This window comes from Fukomys damarensis, unplaced genomic scaffold, assembly GCF_012274545.1.
Source record: "Fukomys damarensis isolate Sample0158 unplaced genomic scaffold, DMR_v1.0_HiC HiC_scaffold_3, whole genome shotgun sequence".
NCBI classification, from domain to species: Eukaryota; Metazoa; Chordata; class Mammalia; order Rodentia; family Bathyergidae; genus Fukomys; species Fukomys damarensis.
This window is the reverse complement of record NW_022900915.1, coordinates 7568790-7591862: the sequence shown is the minus strand read 5'-3', so window position 1 is coordinate 7591862 and position 23073 is coordinate 7568790. Positions and strand designations below refer to the sequence as shown.

Here is a 23073-nt window from a genome sequence, read left to right as displayed (position 1 = left end):
TATTTAGTCCATTGGAGTAAAATTTATCACTCTTTGGTGACAGAATGACTGTTATATGTCAAGGAGTTGGCCATTTATGAGTGACTGTAAGTAGGAAGATCACAATCACATATGATATAGTGGCAGATCTAATGGTCACTGCAATTTCTTTTTTTAAAAAAGTATTTTTATTGGTACATTTTAGATATACAATAGTTACATTCATCATTGGGATCTTGTACCTTCACATGACAGATCTTGGTTCTTATTTTTTCCCCATTCCCCTAGCCTCCCTTCCTGCCTCCCTCCCTATTTACAAAGGCTTTGTTATCATTTTTTCCTTTTCACCTTTTCCCTACCCCTCCCATTTGCCCAATATCTTTGGACCTTTTCTTCCTATTTCAAAATATCAATTATACCTTTTGATCCTATCTACACTTTTAGATTATTATGCCAGAGAAATTATTTGGTATTTGCACATGTGTGTCATTTATTTCACTTAAGAGTATGTCCTTAATGTGCATCCACTTAGTTATAAATATCCCTACCTTCTCATTTTTTATGGCTGAGGAGCACTCCATTTTATAAAAGAACCACATTTTCTTTATCTAGTCTCCAGTTGATGGGCAATTGTGTTGTTTCCAAGTTTAAGCTATTACAAACTGTGCTGCTATAAACATGGGTGCGCATATATCACTGTGATATGATTCTTTTAATTCTTTTGGAAAGATACCTGGCAGAGGGATGGCTGGGTCAAATGCAACCTCTAATCCTAGTTCTTTGAGGTTTCTCCATCTTGATTTCCACAGTGGTTGCACCATTCTGCACTCCCACCAACAATGGAGAAGGGTTCCTTTCTCACCACATCCCCACCAGCATTAGTTATTGGTTGATTTCTTGTTAGCATCCATTCTTTGTGGGTGAGGTGGAATCTTCGTGTTGTTTTCATCTGCATCTCTCAAATTACCAGTGATGTGGAACATTTTTTTATATATTAATTTGCTGCTTTTACTACTTTGTCTGAGAAATGTCTGTTCATTTTAGATGCCCATTTTTGAATTTGGGTCTTTGTATTTGAGGGGTCTGATTTTTTTAAGTTATTTATATATTCTAGATAATAGTCCTTTGTCTGAGGAACAGCTGGTAAAAATATTTTCCCACATTGTAGGTTGTCTCTTAGCTCTGTTAGTGGTTTCTCTTGCATTGCAAAAAACTTTTTAATACAATATCTCAGTTGTTGATTCTTTGTGCAAGTTCTTGTGCTGCTGAGGATTTCTTCATAAAGTCTTTTCCTATGCCAGTGTCTTCGAGAGTTCCACCAGCTTATATTCCAACAAGTTTAATGTTTCTATTTTAATATTTAGATCTTTAATCCACTTGGATTTTAGTTTAGTGCATGGTGAAAGATAGGGATCTAGCAGGTTGAAATCCAGTTTTTCCAACATCATTTATTAAAGAGGCTATCTTTCTTCCAGTGAGATGGATGATGGCTCCTTTGTTAAAAATGAGGTAGCTGAGTATGTCTGGATTTGTTTCTGCATCTTCTAATCGATTCCACTGATCCTCAGGTCTGTCTCTTTGTCTACCATGATGTTTTTATCACAGTGCCTTTGTAGTATAGTTTCAAGTTGTAGGGATTGTGATACCCCGTCTCATGTCTCTGTTGCCTAGAATGGCTTTTGCTATTCTAGGCCTCTTCTGGTTCCAAATGAATTTTTGGATTGTTTCCTCTAGTTTGAAATACACTGTTGGAATTTCAATAGAGATTACATTGAGTCTGTATAGCAGTTTTGGAAGTATGGCCATTTTCACTATGTTGGTTCTTCCTCCAGAAATAGGAACGCTTCACAAATTGTCATGTCATCCCTGCACAGGGGCCATGTTAATCTTCTCTGTACTGTTCCAGTTTTAGTATATGTGCTGCTGAAGTGAGCATTGTAATTTCTAATAACAGGAGAAAATACCAATCTTTGATGTATATGCAACAAGAACCTATGAAAGTATCTTTGGTTTCTATTAGTTGTAAAGTCACATGTATTATGATATTTCTGTGGTGTATTGCTATATTCATAATGAAAGACTACATGCCATTTAGAGGTTAATAAAGCAAATATGAAGGTAAAGATACAGTTTTATGAGTCCCTTGATTTGTAGTAAGAGCATTGAGCTGCTCCTTTAAAGTGAAGGTATGGATTTCTGTGCATCAACTTCCTTGAGGAAAGAGGTTGGTAAGAAAAATGTAATATAAAAAGGTGTCAGTAATCAGTAATCACAAACAACACCTAAGGATTTCCTTTTTGTAGATAGAGTCAAGAACTGAGGTTAAACTGAAACAAAAATAAATATTTCAAGTGTGAAGAGCCTTTGGGAGATCTAAATCTCTGGATAAGAGTCCATTGACCTTGCTCCTTATTATTTATGCTAAGATATGTCTATAGGATGGGGCATTGGATGCATAAACTGACAAAAGAATTTACATCTTTCCTTAGGATCTGGGATTTTCACATAAATTGAGACCATAGCATAATTTAATAACTGCAGCTCATCCAATCTCAGAGCATCTCCCTTTTCACCTTCCCTGGAACCTGGTTCCTCTTCCCAAGGCACCTACAGCTTCCCTATATGTAGCTTTACCACCTTGTTAGGTTTATGTAGAATTTGTTCTTTTATTTCACAAGATTCTAAGATCTGTGCAGACTCACATCTGTCTTATTCATTGCTTTGTCCCTAGCCAGTAGTAGAGCAAGTGACATGTGGTAGGCACTCAACAAACATCCAGAAGACAAGTACATAGGTTCCTAAATGCCTCTCAAACCGTATGTCTCCTGTTAAAGTTAGTCATGATGCAAGGAGTGAGGGGGAAAGGAGTGAGCCACAGTCCCTTGTTCAAAGCACAGTGAGAGTTTCTCTTCATGCAGAACACATTACATATATAGTCTCAATGCAGAACGATTACTGTGCAGTACAGGCTTTCAAAACATTAGAGATGGGAATATCAACATATCAACCAGATATCCCTTCACTGACTGATGGAATCATTAATACAAATGAAAGTGAAGATTCCTTATCTTTTGTATGGGTAAGCCTCTTATATTTTGTATGTATTTTTCTCAGTTTTACTCAAAAGATAATGATTTTGTTACCCTTTTAAAGTTAGATAACTATGTTAATAAAACATAGGGCTGTATTTTGTTGAAAGTAGCTATTTTCAAAGGGTTTCTGAGAATTGCATTGCTGAATAAATTAAATTCACTATAGAAGGAGATCAGCTGTGACTAATCCAGGCCTTTTTTCCTACATAATTTTTTTATTTATTTTCCCTGGTCCAAGAGACAAAATTAGCTTTCTTTCTGAGTGATTGTGATCTATGTTTTAATGCAAAATAATTTCTTTGTGTTCCAATTGAGTAGCTCATGTAACAAGAAAAGGACAACTTTTTTAAAACTCAGTTTGGCACTGTCAATATTAACTGTAATGTAAGATCTGTGGCCTTAATACATGTTCTTGATATTGTTGTGTCCTATAAATGTATACTTTAAAAATAACATTACAATGATTAGGGCAAGGAAGAATGACCCTCAGCTTTATTATTGACCTTTAATTTTATTTTATAACTTTATAGTTTGGTAATATTAGCTGAACTCAATTTATGTCCGCAGTCCATGAAGAATTCAGAGTAGGAAATTTATCCTGGCAATATTGTTTATCAGCATAAGCCAAAAGTAAAATTAAAATGTAATTGGCCTTGTCATCCAAATTCTGCCATAAAAGAATCCTGTGACATTAATTAAAAACGAAATCCCACAAACAAGCAACATTTTCTGTAGTAGGTTTCTTCAAAATCTGAAAAGTCAGTAATGAATAACTCTACCTTACAAGGAAGCTAATTTTTTGATCAGAGAATGCATTTTAGTTTTAATAAATTTTGGCTTGCATGATCTGAAGTCATGGAGATTAGAGATAGGTGCCGCGGGGGAAGTGTTGAAATTTATCTCCACCTATGGGATCATGGCTGGTGACTTCCCCAAATCAAAACTATTCTTTGTTAAAGTATTTCTCTTGATCCATGAAGCTGGTGTTTGGGAGCTCATTTGAACACTGTGTTGATCAAATACTGAATTAGGGTCAAGGATTTTTCCAAAGGAAGAACTTGTTCATATGTGGAGTTACTCCTGGCCTGCAGCTTCATACATCAGAAAAACCATGTGAGCCCCAGCAGTTGCCCTCTTTGTGTCCAGTGAGCATCGGTACTGCGCTCATCCCTCCCTGATCCACACACACAGTGCCACATCATCTACGCTTCCCTTCATGGAGACGAATCCCGCGTAGGAGAGGGTTTAAACAAAGGTAGCATTCATCTCTTATTGGTGCTTTTGATCCTGTTCTAGGCCCAATTTAGGCATGAAATGGGCTGTATAAGAGGACAATATTCACTTAGCCTTTTATACAATCATTTCAACTAATTTGCGTCTTCATTCATTGTTTGATCTATTCAAATAGTTTCAAGAAACAACTGAGCAATATCTTTTTCTATTTCTACTGGCATTTTGAAAACTGTATGCTAACACTTTCTGTTATAACATTCTCAATATAAAACTTAGAGGTAAAAGGCATTTATTTTATTTTTTAAGCAAAAACATTCCCTCAACAAAACAAATGAAGCAAAACCTTTTTTCCAAAGAAAAACCTATTTTATTGCTTTCTTTTAATGTACACTCAAGATACATGTGTCTTTTAAAATCTGTCTATAGGAGACTCAGAATTAAATCTGAGGTTTCTTTATCAATTATATTAATCCTCATGTTTAAAACATTTAAATTTATTTTCTCTTGGTTTTGATTTTTCATTCTATTTTATTGCCCAGGTATATACCTTTTATAACAATTTTTGTCAAATTATTTTGGAAAGAAATTCCTATCACTGGACTTTCACTGCCAACTTTGACAACAGAAGTGACATATATTTACACACTCATTTATCTTAGTAGAATTGCAAAATAGTGAAACTGAAGAAAGCTTTTACTAAGAAGGATTTTTTGGTAATTTGAGTGCGGGAGGACAAGTCAGAGATTGAATGGGCAAGTGTGCATGTGTGTGTGTTTGTGTGTGTGTGTGTGTATGAGTCTTCATGTGGACGTGTATTTTCATGTGTGTTTGTGTTTTTGGAAGACAGAGACTTTCAGAGCAAAATCAAAAAGACTTAAAATATAAAACTCTCGGGTCAGGGATGTAGCTCAGTGGTGCTGCACCTGTCTGATGAGCCCAAGGTCCTGAGTTCGATTTCTGGTATCAAAACACACACACAAACCTTCCCAAAACAAATGACAAACAACAAACAAACAAACAAATCACACCAAAAGCATCTTATCATATCTAGTAAGAGTGGAATATGACAGAAACATTTCTCTTCTGCATGAGAATTTGACTTCCAATTAAATTTCTGTTTTTTACACCCCAGCAACTCTACAAAGGTAAAATAATTGCGGAGGAGCAATGCTTATGATAGTGACCTTCTCTTGGTAAGTCTTATCTGGTCTGGAAGAATTATAAAGATACAATGGGAGCTATAGTTCTGGACCTCCCTGAAAGTCCTGATAGCAGTTACTGTATTGTGGGTGGACATGTTCCTTTCCAGACTAATAGAATTGTTTCTTGAAATACAGGCTCCTGTGGGGCAGGAGATAGGCAAGGGAGTGTGCAGTTCACCTTGCTGGGTGCATTCTCTTGTACCTGGCCGTATCTGCGGATGACCAAGATGGCCTAACATTGCCCTCCACTTGACTAAACTTCAGACAGGTTTCCCTTGGCCTCGGGCCCCTGACCTCCCCTAGAGCATTTACTTCACAAAAGTTGCATTGTTCTTTGAGCTATAAATCTACTTCTCAGAATGTCTGCTTTAAAGACCTAAGAGCCATCTTTGAAAGGTAATCATCAAGAAAGATGGCCCTGCATCTCTCAGTTTCCTTGGGAGGGTAAGAGCCTAACCCTGATAAGGGGCAATTTACAAGCAGAGATGCACAGGCAGTGTCCTCAATGAAATTCTCACATTCCCTTTACTCACCTCGGAAGGGAAAAATCTGCACACCTGTGGAACCCGAGGGATTATATTGTGTTGTCATCACAGCGGTCTTGAGTAAAGTCTCCCCTGCCATTGTATTTATTTATTTATTTATTTTTGTACCAGGGATTGAACACTGGTCCTTGCACTTGCAAGGCAAGTGGTGGAACCACTGAGCTAAATCCCCAGGCCTCCCCTGCCATTTTAAACATGTTTCCAGTGCAGTTTTGTTTTACAGAGGCGCAAAGAGCACGGCTGCTGCATGGCCCTCTGCCAAGGCTCCTGGAAACAGCCTGACTCTACTCTCCCCTGCTGGCATGCTTTGCCTCTTGTCCTGTATAAAGCTTTCAGGATTGGCCGAGGCTAGTTCAGCCTGTGATAGATTCATGAACCGAATGCTGAGTTGATTTAAAAATTTTTTTGAGACAGAGTCTCTGTTTGTAGTTCGGACTGGTCTTGAACTCACTAGTAGCTCAGTATGGCCTCGAACTCAGTGATCCTCCTGCTTCAGTCTCCCGAGTGCTGGGATCACAAGTGTGTGCCACCACATCTGGCAACCTGAATGTTTGGTTGAAGAGAAGAACATCCCTCCCAGTGGGTTATGGTGACCTCATTCTACTGTCTCACTGATAATTTGCATTTTGCCCCTGAAGAATCAGCAAGTTAATTGATGAGTCCTGATTTGTTCCATTATTTTCAGCAGCCTGATCTTTTTTTCATCACTATAGGATTCTGAATTATTGTTTTATATTTTATGTGAAAACCCTTTGGGGGCCAGGGATTTAGCTCAGTGGTTCTCCCGCCTGCCTTGCAAGCTCAAGATCCTGAGTTTGATCCTGGGTACCAAAAAAAAAAAAGGAAAAGAAAAAAGAAAAGAAAAGAAAACCCTTTGACGATGGAGCTGCTTGTGTGGGGACTATGGAAGAGCAACTCAGATATTTTAGCTCATGAACTGCAAGCAAACCTGCTTATTCCAATGTAAAGGAAAGGATTATGACACTGTCATCCAAGAATTAGATTTATAAGAAAGTGCACAGAGGAAAAAGTACAGATATTCTGGGATCTGTGATGTTTGTTTCTGCATTTTTAGGGAGTAGTGTAAACTGATCACTGGCAGCTAGTTGTTGAGCACACTAGCTGGGATCAACTTCAAAGAACTTTGAGACGTTGGCGCAGAGTGTGTGGGACAGATAGGTTCTTTCTGTGTTGTCTACCATGGTCCTCTGACTGGTAACTTTCTCTTAGTGCATAGTCCAGGGCTACTGCATCTCCTCATCAGAAGTCCTTGGCACATTCTGCAGCCTCTGCTTGGACAGGATGATGGGAGATGTTCCTTCCTGAGGGGTGAGTGTATTTTTCAAAACATTTACTTAGGCTCAGTTAACCCAACCAAGAAACACTCTTTACAGATCTAGAGGCAAGACAGAGGGCTACCAAAAATAAATAATAATAAAAATAAAAGGAGGAACTTTTTCACTCATTTTAGTCTTTTTAATGATCCTTTAAAGGTAGGCCAGGTATTTGAAAGGAAGAATGTTTAGGACTTGGGAAAAATTATTTCAAACATATAATTAAAATTAAAGTATATTCAGTCAGAGAATGGATTGTGCAAAATTATAATACACACTTTATCCAAAGAGCTGTCAAGAATTTATAAATGAATACCACATTGTCTGAAGTAGAGAATACGGATTCCTTGGTGTTAGCTGTGTGTTGTTAACGCATAATAATTATGTCTTGACTGATAATTTTTCCAAGAACTCTGTATTTGCCAATTGTGATTCTCTTCTTTTTCTATGTCCTGTTTTCAGCAGTTTTGGTTTTGTTTTTTAATGCTTACTCTATGCAAAGATGGATTCTCTAGAATAAATAAGAACTTAATAGGTGATGGTTTGTAAAGACATGGATGGCATGTTTAAATATATAAAAATGGCATAAGCTTACATAGGAAAAATATGAAAAATGCCTCTGGAACTATTCCTGACATCTTTGCATAGAATAAATAGGACTTTAAGGTGCTACGTGATATTATAGGAGAAATTTGGATTTAAGCTATGGGGAAATAGGAGTTTGGCAGAAACTTAGTTAAATTTTTATGAGATTCCATTAAAAATAAGCAGAGTTCAGTTGCTATAGGAGTTACAAATGTAAAACCTCATGCACCTTTATGGTCAGAATTTATGGTCAGAATGAGTTCCTTATTACATTACTCAGAAATCCTCTTCTTGAGAGCAGAAGTAACTTCTAGCAATTTAAAATCTCTAGGGTCTAGTGTGAGGAAAGTCAATTCCCAGAAAATAGTTATTGAACTGAAGCATACAGGGGTGATTTACAGAAATAAAAGTTAGAATAACAATGCAATGGGCAATTTGTAATAACACTCCCATATGAATTAATCAAGAAATTTTCCTCTGCAATTTCAGTAGCTTAAAATGTATTTCTCAACTTTTCTCCTTTGAGATAATGGAAAGCATCATTTTGATCTTACAGATGAAACAAAACAAATAAAAATAAAAATCATAGCCAGTTATTAAGCTATTGGGCCCCTACATTGACCTGAGTTTTCTAGAGTGCTTTAAATTTTTCATATCACTTTATTCTCTCACAAGCATTTGATTATACAGTCAAGCAACTGAGGCTCTGAAAGGTGATTATTTTTATATAACCAGTAAATGGAGAAACCATAACTACAGTTTGTTTTTGTGAATCTCCAAAGCCCAGGTTGTTTACATTGGTTTGGTCTGGTTTGGAAGCAAGAGATTACCTACAGCCATTTGATGTATGCCTCAAATAAGCTGGAAGAAACTTTAAAAGTGCTCCTAGTTGAAGGTTAATGCATGTGGGACCCACTGGGAATTGTTCACTGATAGATGATAAGGTTCACTGATAGATGATTTTCCTAAGTGAGAGATCTGAAGGTAAAATTTAAGACATTATTTCTACTTATTCCCAAACCCATTACACCAAATATTATATTACAAAAGCATTTGTGAGTTTTGACTGCGACTTCCAAATAGATGTGAATTTTTATTGCTGCTCTCTTTCTAGGTTAATGCATCAGCCAGAAAGTGAAGAATGGTAGGGAGATTGGTAATTAATATTTTAGATGTTTACAATGCACTAGGTACTTAATATAACAGCAGTATTTAATGTCCAATACCCCTACCTTTTCCATTATACTACACCAACTTCCCAGAAGTTGTGAATAGATTTGACAGTTGTTAAGTGGCAGTTGCACTAGCTCTGCTAGAATCTCATGGCAAATTTTGAGGCAAATGTCTATTAGTATCAGTTTGCTCATCTGGGAAATGGGGATAATACAAATGACTATCAAAATTTTAATTAAAATTTAATTAATTTAATTAAATACTTTAACTTTTGAGAATTATGTGGAACAAATTCAGTCAGTTCAATCTTTCCATCACACTGGCTGTGTAAGATATGTCACATTTTCTATTTGTCTAAACAAAATCAATTCTTTAGTAACGACACACATGTCTGGCTATACCTCAGTAAAATTTGGGGAATCATTCCTCCATTATCTAGAAAGAAGTTCCAGAGTTCACTCGGTTAATAAGTAAGACTAAGGGACATTTTCTTTCTTTTATCCATGAAGCTTTGGCCCCTTGCATTGTTACATGACCTGTGCACCACTATGTACGGGCACAGCTGGGGACTGAGGCTCTGTTGAGGCTGGATTCTTAGCACCAGCCACGGGAATGTCTTTGCAGTACCTAAGACCAAGGCTTCAACCTGCACAGGCATTCATGGTCAGTCACCACCATCTCAGAGCTGCTGTGCACCAAGGGATCCTGCGCTGTTTCATCTCTTTACCCTCCACTTAAGGAAGACTGCTGCAGTCTGCTGAGGCTTCACCCCTGCCCAGACACTGCACAGCCTTTATTCCTTCCTCTCCGAGTCAGCTCATCTTCTCAGTAGACCAGACTTCACAAAAGGGAAAAATCCATGGATTTTTCTTTGGGGTCACTCTAAATGAAATTTCCATTTCAGGCATGAAACCCAGAAAGGCTGTGAACAAATTCCCCTCTTCCCATACGTTGTGACAATATCAACAATGAAGATTACAAAGATACAGAAACACAGAAACGCACGCACACACACACACACACACACACACACACACACACACCAGCTCAGAAGTCAGGAATAGTCTCTCATTTCTAGGGACTAGGATATGAGGCCAAGAAAAAGAAGAAAAAAAAAGGATTATTTACCAAGTTCTTAGAAAGAATTTTCAAAGAATTTTATATTTTAAACATATGTATCTTTGCTTTTTGTTGAGTATCATATATCAGTACTCCTCAAACTCTGTAGTGTTGTTCTGTGTCAGTAGGGAGTGATCAGTTTAAAATAAAATATTCAATCAGATACTGAGCAATAATTAAAATATACCAAAAAAGGAAACAAGAGATGGAGGGAGAGGGGAGGCAGGGTAGGGAAAGGGGATTAAAAAAAGAATTGAAACAAGGAAAAAATAGAGCCTAAACTTTTGCACATGGGAAGGGGACCAAGAAATGAAAGAAGCAGAGAAGGAAGGGAGGAGTAGGTGACAAGAACAGAACTGCAATGTGTTACAAGCACCAAATCCTACAGTAGATGGAGTAATTATGCCCTGCAAATGTACTAATAAAAATGCAATCGTGAAGACTAAATAAATAAATAAAAATAAAGGAGACTATGACAGTGTCACAGAAAGCTTTCCAAGTGTTTACTCTCAGTTCTCTGTGCTCACTCCGTTGTGAACCAGTACGGTCTGCACACTGAACTGGAGGGTTGCACTGTTACCGTTGGACATTATGTTGCAAAGATCTTTCAGGGATAATCCAACGCAGATAAATCTATAGACGACATAAAACTAAGAAAAGTTTACTTGTTATACTCGTTTTTGTAAAGTACTAAGATGCTGGGAGTCATTTGTAGCACTATATTACCTAGTAAAAGCTGACCAGTACATGTATTTTCACTAATATTCAGAATTAGTCAGCATTAATTTCTTCAAAACAACTAAGGGAATGTGTTTTACTAGCTTGTGTTTGACATTGTTTCTCATGAGTCAGTTCTTCCCCTTGAATTTGATTTTATTATTGCTGAAATACACTTTAGATTGTTTCAGAGAAAGTCTATTAGTAATGAACTGAATTAGTACATTTTTTTTAAATTTTGAAATTTTGCCTTCGCAAACACATTTTTTTTTTTTTTTTGGTGCAGTGGTGCTCAGTTCAGCATTGCTCCTCTCAAGAAATAAATTTTAAAAAACAATGGAGGTTAAGAGTAGGAAAACATTTTGGAAAATAGGAATAGCTCCCGGGAAATAGCAGGAGTCCAGAATGGGTTGAAAATGAGCCTACTTTTCTAAGAAAATTTTATAGAGCTAAATCAAAAGGTGGGCACAACGTGGGTCAAAAGTGCAGTCAACCAATATGGTTACAAGTGTAGACACTTGGCTAATATTGATTCAGTTGTAGCAGGGGTACATGAATGACATCATTAACCTTGGCCAATAATCTGTAGTCTTAGCCTTTAGTCTTAATTTTAGTGGGTGGGAGAGGATGACCCAACCTCAATGAGATAATGGTTTATTTATATGGGAAACCTCAAAAGAGTGATTCCAACAATCTCAAGCTTCTGTTTATCCCTTAGGGAAGTCTGTAAATCTGGCCGGTGTGACTTTAATCTTCTTCAGAAGTGCATCCAGCCACAGTTTTGATGTGTTCTCATATTCTGCACTGATTCCCTTGAGGGCCTAGCCCTGTCTGACTGCCTGTGATATTTTCTTCCTAATTTAGCTGTCTACAGTCATAGTTTAACACTAGCATTTTTGTTTATTTAATCTTAATAAGGGAGATGCTGCAGTGTTCATGATAATGGAAATTGATATGTAGAAGGGAAGCAATTGATCACAGACATATGGATGACTGACACTGCATAGGATTTATGAAAGGTGGGAGGGAATTTAATTCAGAGCAATAGCAGAGAGATTGCCCATGGCCAGAGGCATGGCCGTATCTTTTGTTAAAGTAGGAGGGAAGATGGGAAGATGGCTGTTGCTACAGGAAGGTTTTAAAATTTGGTGGTGGGAGAATGATCAAGATTTCTTTTTGGTGGTTTCTGTTTTATCCATGAGGTTTGAAAGGAAGATATCAGGCTACTAGTTGCTGGCTGGATGTTTTGTTAGGATTGAGAACATTAAAATATTAGAAATCCTTTTAGTGTTGTCAAGAACTCAAAACATCTTCCCTGTGGTTCTTGACATATTTAAGTGATTAGCTCAAATTCCAGGATTCTTCTTCTATAAAATAGTTCATGAAAGTAGAAATCAAGTCTAAATGCTTGACTTATTGCTTGCAGGTGAATCCATTTTACAGACTAAAAAATGCGAATCTCTCAGATGTTAAATAATTCGCTCCATGTGATGCAGCTGGGAGGAGGCATTGGCTTTCGGTCCCTCATTGTCTCTGTTCACTGGAATGCTGAATCCCAACCCTCACACTGTACACCATGAAGAGGTTATGGCATAGGTGCGACGCACATGTGATGTTTTTCTGGTTACTGTCCTTACCTCAGTTGTAGTCACTCCTATAACCTGTCACCAGTTCTTATTATGCATTTTTTTAGATTCTGAGTAAAATAGATTCTTCATTTCTAAATTACTGAAGTCAAGAGCAGCAGAAATAGAACTATATATTTTCACCTTAGCATTTTCCACACGTATCAAGAGTTTTAATCTTAAATCTTTGTTAATGAAGCAGTGACAAAATATCCAGAAATTTGACAGCACTCTGTAACTGACAGTATGTATTTCTGGGAGTAATTTCTCCTCCTGATCTGATGTTAGCATTTGCTTTTATGAATATGTTAATTTTTTTAATGTGATAGTTTCCTTTAACTTTTCATTTTCAAAAAGACAAAAACAAGAATTCAGAGACTCAACAGTATCTATAAAAAGCAAAGAAGAACAAAAAGATACTGTCTTGGAATTTAATTAATGAGGAATTTTATTTAAAAGAGGCATGAGAGATGTTAGAATAGTGTGGGTGTGTTATTCATGAATCCTGTTTATTTCTCATTTTTTGTGTAGGAGTGGTGTCTGAAATCTGGATGCGAAAGTTTGATTTCACACTTCAATTATTAAATATAATGATTGGAGAACTGATCTTTAGCTAGAGAGGAAAAGGATACAAAAAGAAATAATTGTCTTGGAAAGAACAAAAGAAAATTAACAAACTTTATTGTTTCATGAATCCTCTAGCAGATTGGTCATTAATTACAAAATTTTGTGAAATAGGCCTGAGTTATGGCATTTCGTGAAGAAGATAGTGAAATAGCAAAAGCATGCATACTTTTCTTTGGGTGGTGAGCAGTATATTAAGCATGTATACCTTCTAAAATTTGTTTTTCACTCTTTTTTTCTGACATTCTGCTTGCTCACCTTGATTCAGCAAGTGTCTTAGTCCTACGGCTAAGACACCATGCCCGACACCTGCACCTTGATAGAATTTATTTTGGCTCACAAGGTCCACCTGTCAGAGCCAGCTCAGTGCCAGGGTGAAGAGCGGCTGCTCATCCCAGGCCAGCGAGGGAGCAAGCTGAGAGCGGAGGGAGGAGCCATGGAGGGGTTACCCTTTCAGATCATACCACAGTAAGCCACCTCTTGTTTTTCCATAAGTAATATTTTGTTGGAACACATTCACGCTCACTGGTTACTTATGAGGGCCAAACTGCGTAGTTGCAACAGAGATCATATGGCCTTCAAAGGGCCTTTAACAGGAAAAGTCTGTGAATCTCTATTAGATTTATCTGTTTTCTTGGCCTATAAATAGAGTCCACATATGCTACCATTTCTGTGTTATGAGTAGTAGACAATAAGGAGATGTCTTTTCATATCTTAGCACAGACTCTTCCTCTATGATATGTGAACATTTCTCTCTTTTTCAGCTTTTTTCTGTTGCAGATCTTCTGGCATTTACTCGTCTTCAGTCTCAGTGTCCCAAAGGTATCAGTTTTGTATTGTAAAAGAATATCACTGAGTTCTGGAGAAGTATAAAAATTGCCTGTAATTAGACAAAGTCTCATATTCAAGAGTGGTTTACTGTTAGTCAAAACAATTCTTGTGCCTTGGAATGATCTTTATCATCGTTATCAAGTACTGTGCCTTTTACAGTGTGAATTACGAAAGACCAAATATACTCAGATTTGGATTCACAAAACATGTAAGATTTAATACCAAATTTACTCTTTTTAGGGCCATAAACTGAATCCATTCTGATCGATCTTTATATAGGATTAGCTTTTCATCAATTGTGATAGTGTAAGTGCAGTAGGAAACGTTTCATTGAGATATTCAACAATTGGCCATAACTTACTTAGTTTAGGATTCAGGTGAGCCCTAGCATCCAAAGTAGAATTATCTACAAAATGAATATAATGTTTCAATAAAGTGAAATGTTTATATGACATCACTTTACTGAGAAGAAAAGGTGTTTCAATGCAGTTTTTCTTAGATCAATACTACTCACATGTTAGCTTAAATAACTTCCTTAAAGAGTACGGAGAGAAAAAAAATTAAACATTTCTTCATCATCTGTTGTTTCCACATTTCTGGCCTCACCCACTTCATAGGGTCTCCAGTGAACTTCTGACTTCGCTGTCACATCTTCTGTCAGGCCTCCCAGCCCTCTTTTGAAATCTGGGTGAAAGCTTCCCTGCCATCCAAACCCTGGTATTCTGCATTCTTATAAAGTAATACCACACAGATGATGCCATGATCCTCAGCCAGGCCCCTTTGGATTACATCTGCAGGGGCCTCTGAGTGCCTGGATGGCTCAACCTGGGAAACATTTTCCTCTCTGGCTCTGATTGGACAGGGTGCTCTGGATCTCTTTTTGAATGAGATCTTTACAATTTTGCACCCTTCAGTCTGCAAAGGATAGGCTGTTGCAGATTTCTGAGATGCCTTCAAACCATCTTTCCTAATGTCCCACGGCAAAACACTTGGTTTCTTTTTTTACATTAATTTTATTGGTATATTTAATGTGTGCAATATAATGACATTCATTGTGGGAAATTTCTAACTTTACATAATCCATCTTGATTCCTATTTTTTCCCCATTCCCCTGTCCTCCCTTCAACCCCTCCCTCCCTCCCTATCTACAAAGATTTTGTTTCCATTATTTTTCATTTTCTCATATTCCATTCCCTTTCTTCCTTTTCCCTACCCCTCCCATTTCCCCGTCCTCTTGCTCCTTTTCTTCCTGTTTCACATTATCTATTTTTTAATGCTAGTGTTTTTGGTAGTCATGCTGTCCTTCACCCTAACTTTGCAGAGGCTTCACTTTTGGCAAAATGGAAAACTCTTCAAAAGGGCTTTTTTTGCTTTTGAGTTTCACTGTAAATCTGGATAAAAGCCCAGCAATCTTCATGCCCCAGCCTAAATACTGAGCTCCTTTGAAACTTCCTCTGCCAGATTAATTCATTAACATCCCTTTATTTCAGTTGCTTCCAAAGTCTCAGGACATGAGCAAAATGAAGACAAATTTTTGTCCGGGTTTAACATACCTGGTCTGCCAACAGAGTTCTTGTTCCCAAATGAAACCTCCTGCATTTTTGTCAACATTGTGGTCTTCTTAGCTCTGACAAGTTTTAACCATTAAGCTCGACTTACGGCACCCTAATGTTTCTCTAGTTGGCATCTCCAAATCTTTTCAAACTTCTCCCATGCACCAGTTCTGAGGGCTTCTAAACTTACATGTTTAGGTACAGTCAGCAATGGCTCTGCTACTCGGGTGTCAGAATTCGTGATAGTCGCTTTTCCATTGCTGAAACATAATGCCCAACACCCACAAGTTAGAGGCCTGGAGATTTTACTTTGGCTCTTGGTTTCATTTCATTGTTGGCTGGCTCTGAGGTAGAAGGGGCTGAGCAGAGGCAAGCACTCATCTCATGGTGGCCAGAAGCAGAGGGTGGAGGGAGGGGCCGAGAAGGGAGGCATTCCTTCCCACGTTCGCAGTTAATCACTTGTGACTAGATCTTGCCTCGGAAGTGTCAGTACAGTAACGCCATGATTCAGTCACCCCCCGAAACCCTCATTTCTGAATATGTTAAGCTTTTAGGTGCACATTCTAGATCTAAACCTTAACAAGAAGGGTTGGGGAAATTGCTGCTGACTAAAGTCAGTGCTTGAAATTTATACCCATATTGGGAAGAATTAGAGGTAAGAAAATGAAAGTGGAATAATTTGTGAAATAAAGTTTAACCTGATGTTTCAATATCATGATATTATACCTGACTTTTTTTAGTAGAACTTTCGCCTTTTAATATAGATTTGTAAATTTAACCGAGTGCACCTCTTCATAAGAAACATTTTTTTAAAATTTCATTTTATTGGTCCATCTTAGATATATAATATAGTGACTTCGTCACTGGAAATTTGTGCCTTTCCATAACCTATCTTGGTTCTTACTTTTCCCCCACTCCCCTCCACTCCTCCCTATGTACAAGGACTTTGTTTTCATCTTTTCGTGTTGATGCCGTTCCTGGCTTTTGTGTGGGAGATCCGACAGTGAACACTGGGTCACACACCTGAAGGAGAGATGAGCAATGGAACGCTCCCGTGTCTTCTGCTGTAGCCCAGTAGTCTATGTATCTATTTTTGGGGGGCCAATATCATGGTAATTTTGTTGCTATAGATTTGTAATATAATTTGAAATCTAATCTCTCCCACTTTGCTCATTTTGCTCAGAATTGCGTGGGCTATTTTGGATTTCTTCTGGTTCCCTATGAATTTTAAGAATTCTTTCTCATTCTGTGAAAGTGTTTTTGATATTTAAATAGATATTGCATTAAACCTATGGTTCTCTTCTGGCATTATGGCCATTTTAATACTATTCGGCTGATCCAAGAACAAGGAATGTCTTTCCATTCCCTAACATCCCCTTCAGTTTCTTTCTTTAGAATTCTGTAGTTTTCATTATAGAGGTTTCCCCTTTTCTTGGTTAGGTTGATGATTAGGTGTTTCATGTTTTAAAGCTATCATGAATAACATTACTTTTCTGATTTCTTTATGAGGTCATTATTTGCTGCACATGAATGCTATTGATTTTTGTGTGTTAATTTTGTATCATACTGCTTTGATGAATTTTTTTCTCAGATCTAACTCTTCTGGAGGAATTTTTTTGGAGGAGATTGTCTATGTAGAGTCATATCTGTAAATAGGTTTAACTTGATTTCTTCCTTTCTTATCATATTTCTTTTGTCTTTATCTTACTTGATTACTGTGGCAAAGATTTTGAGTACTGTATTGAACAGGAGTGGTGAGAGTAGACACCCTTTTCTCATTCTTGATTTCAGAGGAAATGCTTTCAGTTTTTCTCCATTCAGTACAATGTTCCTGTGGGTTGTCATATATCGCTTTTATCATTTTGAAATAGTATCTTGCTATGTCTATCTTTGTCAATTTAAATATCTATGAAGGGGGTGTTAGATTCTGTTGAAGGTTTTTTGGTGTTGAAATAATAATGTAAATTTTGTCCTTAATTTTATTTATGTCTGTAGTGCTTTAGAGTTATTATTTTAAAAGTTGTACCATACTTGCATCCTTGGGATGAAAGTGACTTAGTTATGATGTATGATCTTTTTAATGCGTCACTGAATTCTGTTCACAAGTATCTTATTGAGAATTACTGCTTCTATGTTCATCAAGGATATTGGCCTGAAGTTTTCCTTTTTCATTGAGTATCTTATTTTCGTATCAGCATAATGTTGGCTTAGTGGCATTGGAGCAGGGGGATGGAAAATGTAAGGGAGAAGGGTGTAAACTGTTCTAAAAGGATCAAGTTATGTTACATGCATCTGCCCATTCCCCAAACTATTACTCTTATACATTGCAAACATACCCTAGTTTAAAAAGGAAACATGTGAGACTAAGAAGGATTGAGGTGAGGGAATCTTTTTATTATGATAACAACCTCTTGTCTAATAGTCTTTGATTTTATAATCAGCATATGTTGTATAGATAATAAAAATAAAACATTTAAAATTGAACAGAATGCAATACTTGGCTACAGGCCAAAATGCCAGCTTTGCTATTCAAATGCTTCTTCTTGGTAGAGTGAGTATACCCGAGAACTATGTTACGCCAGACACCAGGACCTAAGTAAAAGATTTTATGCACTACTGGAAGGCATATGTACCTAATCCTCCATCAGGATTTTTTTTTCCTTTCAATTGAGTGACCTAATTTCACTTTGATAAGATACAGAGTTTTAAAGAGAAATTAATCAAATATATATATATATATGTGTGTGTGTGTGTGTACAGATATATATATATGTGTGTGTGTGTATATATATATATATATATATATGTATACACTGTATGTTTTCAAAAACTGCTCATGTAAAGGGCTATGTATCAAGGTCAGTTAATTATCTCTTGTAAGATAGTGAAGGAGAGTTTTATTGGTCTTCAGTCAGAATTTCAAAGTAAAAAAAAAATAGGAGAGGCGGGAGATTGATTCCAGCAATATTCTTAGAACTATATACACATCCTTATTGCTTTTGGCCTCCTTGTTGTGGCAGGCATAACAATATATATGCGTCCCTTTGAAAGATGAAGATATGGAGACTCCTTCTTTAAAGAATATTGTTTTCTTCAGAAGAATTTTAGGACAGAATTTTTAGGTATTCCACTCTTATGTAACCTTTATCAATATTCTTTACCCTGCAGTTTCTAGTTAACACATTCCCATAGCTTGTACCACTGGTGGTTCAAGCGGATCTAATCACTTTTACTGGAACTTTTATTAATAAAATTAACAAAAAGCCATCTGATGGGACAGTCTTTTTTTGGGAAGAGCTTTTTAATAGCTGAGAATAATACCACGTGTTCCAAAGGCAATATAAATTAGAGCGTGCAGGATATGTTAACTGCTGCGGTAAAGCACACTTTCTGCCCCACACCACCATGAGGGGAAATGCATGCAATTCTCCTAGAAACATCTCGCTTGTCAAAATGTCCCCTAGAAAGGCTGCCCAGAGTGCTGTGGAGCTCACCCACGCTGCATGACCGTGCAAGCCGCGGTCACTCGCCCTGCCCAGGGCGCTTGCGACAGGCATTGCCTCCCTATTGCTTGTCCAGCGCTCTGTCCAGGTTGCTATGAATGGTGTCCAGAGATCGGTGGTGTTCAGGAAGTGCGCGTTCAGCTTCTCATTGCTCAGCCTGCCAGGTCCTCGTCACGACTCCACTCTCCAGTTTCCCCACACACCTCAGCATCTGCGCAAACCTGATGAGGTCCTCGTTCCTGCCCAGCTTACCGCGGTGCTCCAGGACAGGAGTCCGTGCAAGGATGCTGGCTATGGAGTTGTGCTGGAAGCCTGGCCCTTCTGGTTCTCTCCACAGTGGCGAGCGATGGTCCCGTGAGCAGCCTCTGCCTTGATAGTCTTCCCACCTGGGCAGACCAGTGCGGACATCATCCAGCCAAGGGAGCCAAAGCCCTGCACCAGGATGCCTGACCGCACATCTCCGTTGTGGTTCTTGCAGGCCCGCACAAAGCCGCTGGAGGATTTGAGGACCTGGGCACCATGTCATCGATTAGCCGGTGCTCGTACCAGATCTCAGGCTTGTCAAAGTCTGTCTTGTAGTGCTTGTCCAAGATCTGGAAGACGTCCTTGAAGCGCCCGTCGCGGGCCTTCGGAATGGTGTTCTCGGAGCTCCTGCACAGCGGCCACTTCCGGATGGTGTACTGGAAGCAGCCCCCGTGGAACCTCAGGCGGACTCATCGGCTGTTGCACTGCCCGTGCCCATGCTGCCCGCAGGGAAGTTGTACACCTCTCACCCCTTGGCCCCGCTGCCATGCTTCTGGTTGAAGACTATCTGGAACGCGCCAGGGCTGTCCACGCGGAAGTCGGTGGCCTCGCTCTGGTGTGTGCGTGTCTGCTATGGAGACGGGCTGGGGCCGGCCGGGGGCCGAGGCGCGGGGCCGGACGAAGGGCTCTCGGCAGATCGCGCCCTGAGGGTGTTGCGGAGTTCAGTCTTTAGTTTGAACTCTCCACGCAGGCCTCACGGCGGGGGGCGGTGACGCCCTTGACAGCCACGCTGTACTTCTGGGTGGCCAGCGCAGAGTCAGTGGTGACCTGGTGCTCACGATGCGGGCCCCCGAGGTCGACGTCCTGGAGCTGGACGTCCACATGGAGCAGGGTGAGCTTCTCCTCGATGAACTGCAAGATGGTGCGGGCCGTCTCGTCGCCGTCCATCACCGCCGGCGTAGACACCTGATCCTCTCATCAGCGTAGTGGTGCCGCGGTGGCTCCTGCAAGCCAGGGGTGGACAGGATGGCCAGCTCCCAGGCTAGCCCAGGGCCTGAGGCCCCGAGGAGCAAGCGTGGGACCCACAGGTAGCCGGCCATCGCGAGCGGCTGAGGAGACGCCGGCTCATAGCAGCCACCGGCTGCACCGCTGGCCTGGGGTCGGGACAATCTTCACCAGCGGGTCAAGCCAGGAGACAAATTATGACTCATGTGAAAGTGTTCACGGTGTGTTATCTCAGTAGAGTTAAACTTTTAGACAGGGTTCTAGCCAAAAGAAATAAAGAGCCTTCTTCTGAATCAATAATGATTTTCTTTTTGAATGAATTCAGGACTTTTGCACTGAGCTGCATACTCAACCCCCTTTTCTATTTTTTATTTTGAAACAGAGTCTCAGTAAGTCTTCCAGGCTGGGTTGAAACTTGTGATCCTTCTGCTTCAGCCTCCCAGAGCGCTGGAACTACAGAAATGTATTACCGTGCTGGGCTAACAATAAATGCTTTTTGTGGATGAACCTTTAGATTACATGCTACTTCATGACCCAAAAGATGGAAATGCTTTGAAAATGTGATATAAGCTAAGATTATTAAAAATATGTAGAAATTCTTGTGTATTTTATAAGTAGGATTTTGCTGCTGTATTCCATTGCCAAACAGTAATAATAGAGAAAAATATTTTTTTTCCTTTTTGATTCATGCATTTTAATATTAGAGTTCTTTCCATTTAAGTATTTCATTTATGTTTTTATGGCAGTCCATTGAGATAAATTTGAATTGTCATCCTCACATGTGAGGAAATTTCTTTAAGATTCACTGCTTTGAGGCAAATCACCTCAAGGAAATAGTAAGAATTAGGTGCCGGCTTCAGGGTATCAAATATTTCATATACTCCTGTTGGCCTCAGTTCATATGCTTTCTTATCTCCAATTGATAGGAAGAAGTTATTGGTAAGCTGAAGATCAAACTAGCAGCACTAAAAATCAAACTAGCAGCGCTAAAAATGAAGTGGCAAGGGGAAAACGATATATTTTTGAAGGTGAGCCTCAGGAGAAATTGGATTAAGTTTCATCTTCTGTCTCAGGATCCCGCCTCTGCTTTTTTTTTTTTTTTTTTTTTTTTTTTGTTCTGTGCGTCCCTTCTTTTTTTTTTTTTTTTTTTTTTTTTTTGTAATTAAACTGCATGATGGAGAGTGGGGGGGGAGGGGGAGATAAAATGTTCAAATCATTATTTTGATTTTAAATATCAATTTAAAACAGTTGTAAGTATCTCATCTTTTTAAAAAGTTTCTGCACTGCAAGAGAAACTACCAACAGAGCTAAGAGACAACCTACAATGTGGGAAAATATTTTTACCAGCTGCTCCTCAGACAAAGATCTACTACCTAGAATATATAAAGAACTCAAAAGAATTAGGCCTGACAAATATAAAGACCCAATTAAAAATGGGCATCCGAAAATGAACAGACATTTCTCAGAAAAAGAAGTAAAAGCAGCAAATAAATATATGAAAAAAACATTTAACATCACTGGTCATTCAAGAGATTACAGATGAAAACAACACTGAGATTCCACCTCACTCCACAAAGAGTGGCTGATAATAAGAAATAAACTGATAACAAAAGTTGGCAGGGTTGTGGGGAGAATGGGACCCTTCTCCATTGTTGATGGGATTGCAACCACTTTGGAAATCAATATGGAGATACCTCAAACAACTAGGATTAGAGGTCCCATTTGACCCAGCTATTGCCCTGTTGGGAATCTTTCCAAAAGAATTAAAAGAACCATACCACAGTGATATATGCACACCCATGTTTATAGTGGCACAGTTTGTAATAGCTAAAGCTTGGAAGAAGCCCAATTGCACATCAGCTGGAGATTGGATAAAGAAGATTGTGTGTGTGTGTTTGTGTGTGTGTGTGTGTGTGTGTGTGTTTAAATAAAATGGAGTACTACTCAGGCACAAAGAATGAGAAATTAGAGACATTTATAGCTAAGTGGATGCACATTGAGGATATACTCTTAAATATAATTAATGGGACACACATGTAATTACTGAATAGTTTCTCTGGTATGATAAGCTAACTGTAAATAGGGATCAAAATATATAATTGATATTTTATAATAGAAATAAAAGGTCTAGAGGTGTAGGGGAAGTGGGAGGGGTAGAGGAAAGGTAAGAAGGGAAAAGAAAAACTAAGAGAAAAAGAAAAAATGGAAACAAAGTCCTTGTAAATAGAGAAGGGTAAAGGGGGTGAAGGGAGGGCAGGGGAATGGGGAAAAAATAGAAACCTAGATCTGTCATGTAAAGGTACAAGATCCTGATGATGAATGTAACTGTATTGTATACCTAAAATGTATCAATAAAAAAACCCCAAATGTAAGTAGTATTAACTTTAGATAATATATTGGCTTTTTCCTGAAAAGAATGCTGTCTTCCTGTGCCTGAGGAGATTATGATCAAGGTTGTACATTGGTAATCAGTATGAATTTATGAAACAAAATAGAAAGTAAACAGTTATTAAATTTGCATCTCTATCTTTCAATGATACTTGGTTGTGAAATAGTTTTAATGTTGAAAATCAATAAAACAAGGAGATAAATAAGTGAAACACAAGTTTTAAACAAACAAAAGGAAAAATCCAACAGGTAAAATCAAATTTTCTAGCAGAGTAGTGTGTCCTGTAAAATTATTCTGACTGCCTACCTCTCCAAGATATAG

The 23073-nt window shown here is 38.4% G+C and overlaps 1 non-coding gene and 1 pseudogene across 1 annotated transcript; both read right to left on the bottom strand.

The window, feature by feature from the left end:
- Positions 1-1808: 1808 nt before the first annotated feature.
- Positions 1809-1915, bottom strand: LOC117287521. Its single transcript, XR_004518805.1, has one exon. It is a non-coding gene; the product is annotated as a U6 spliceosomal RNA (small nuclear RNA).
- A 17261-nt stretch (positions 1916-19176) lies between these two features.
- Positions 19177-20458, bottom strand: LOC104864366 (annotated as a pseudogene).
- Between the last annotated feature and the right edge of the window lie 2615 nt (positions 20459-23073).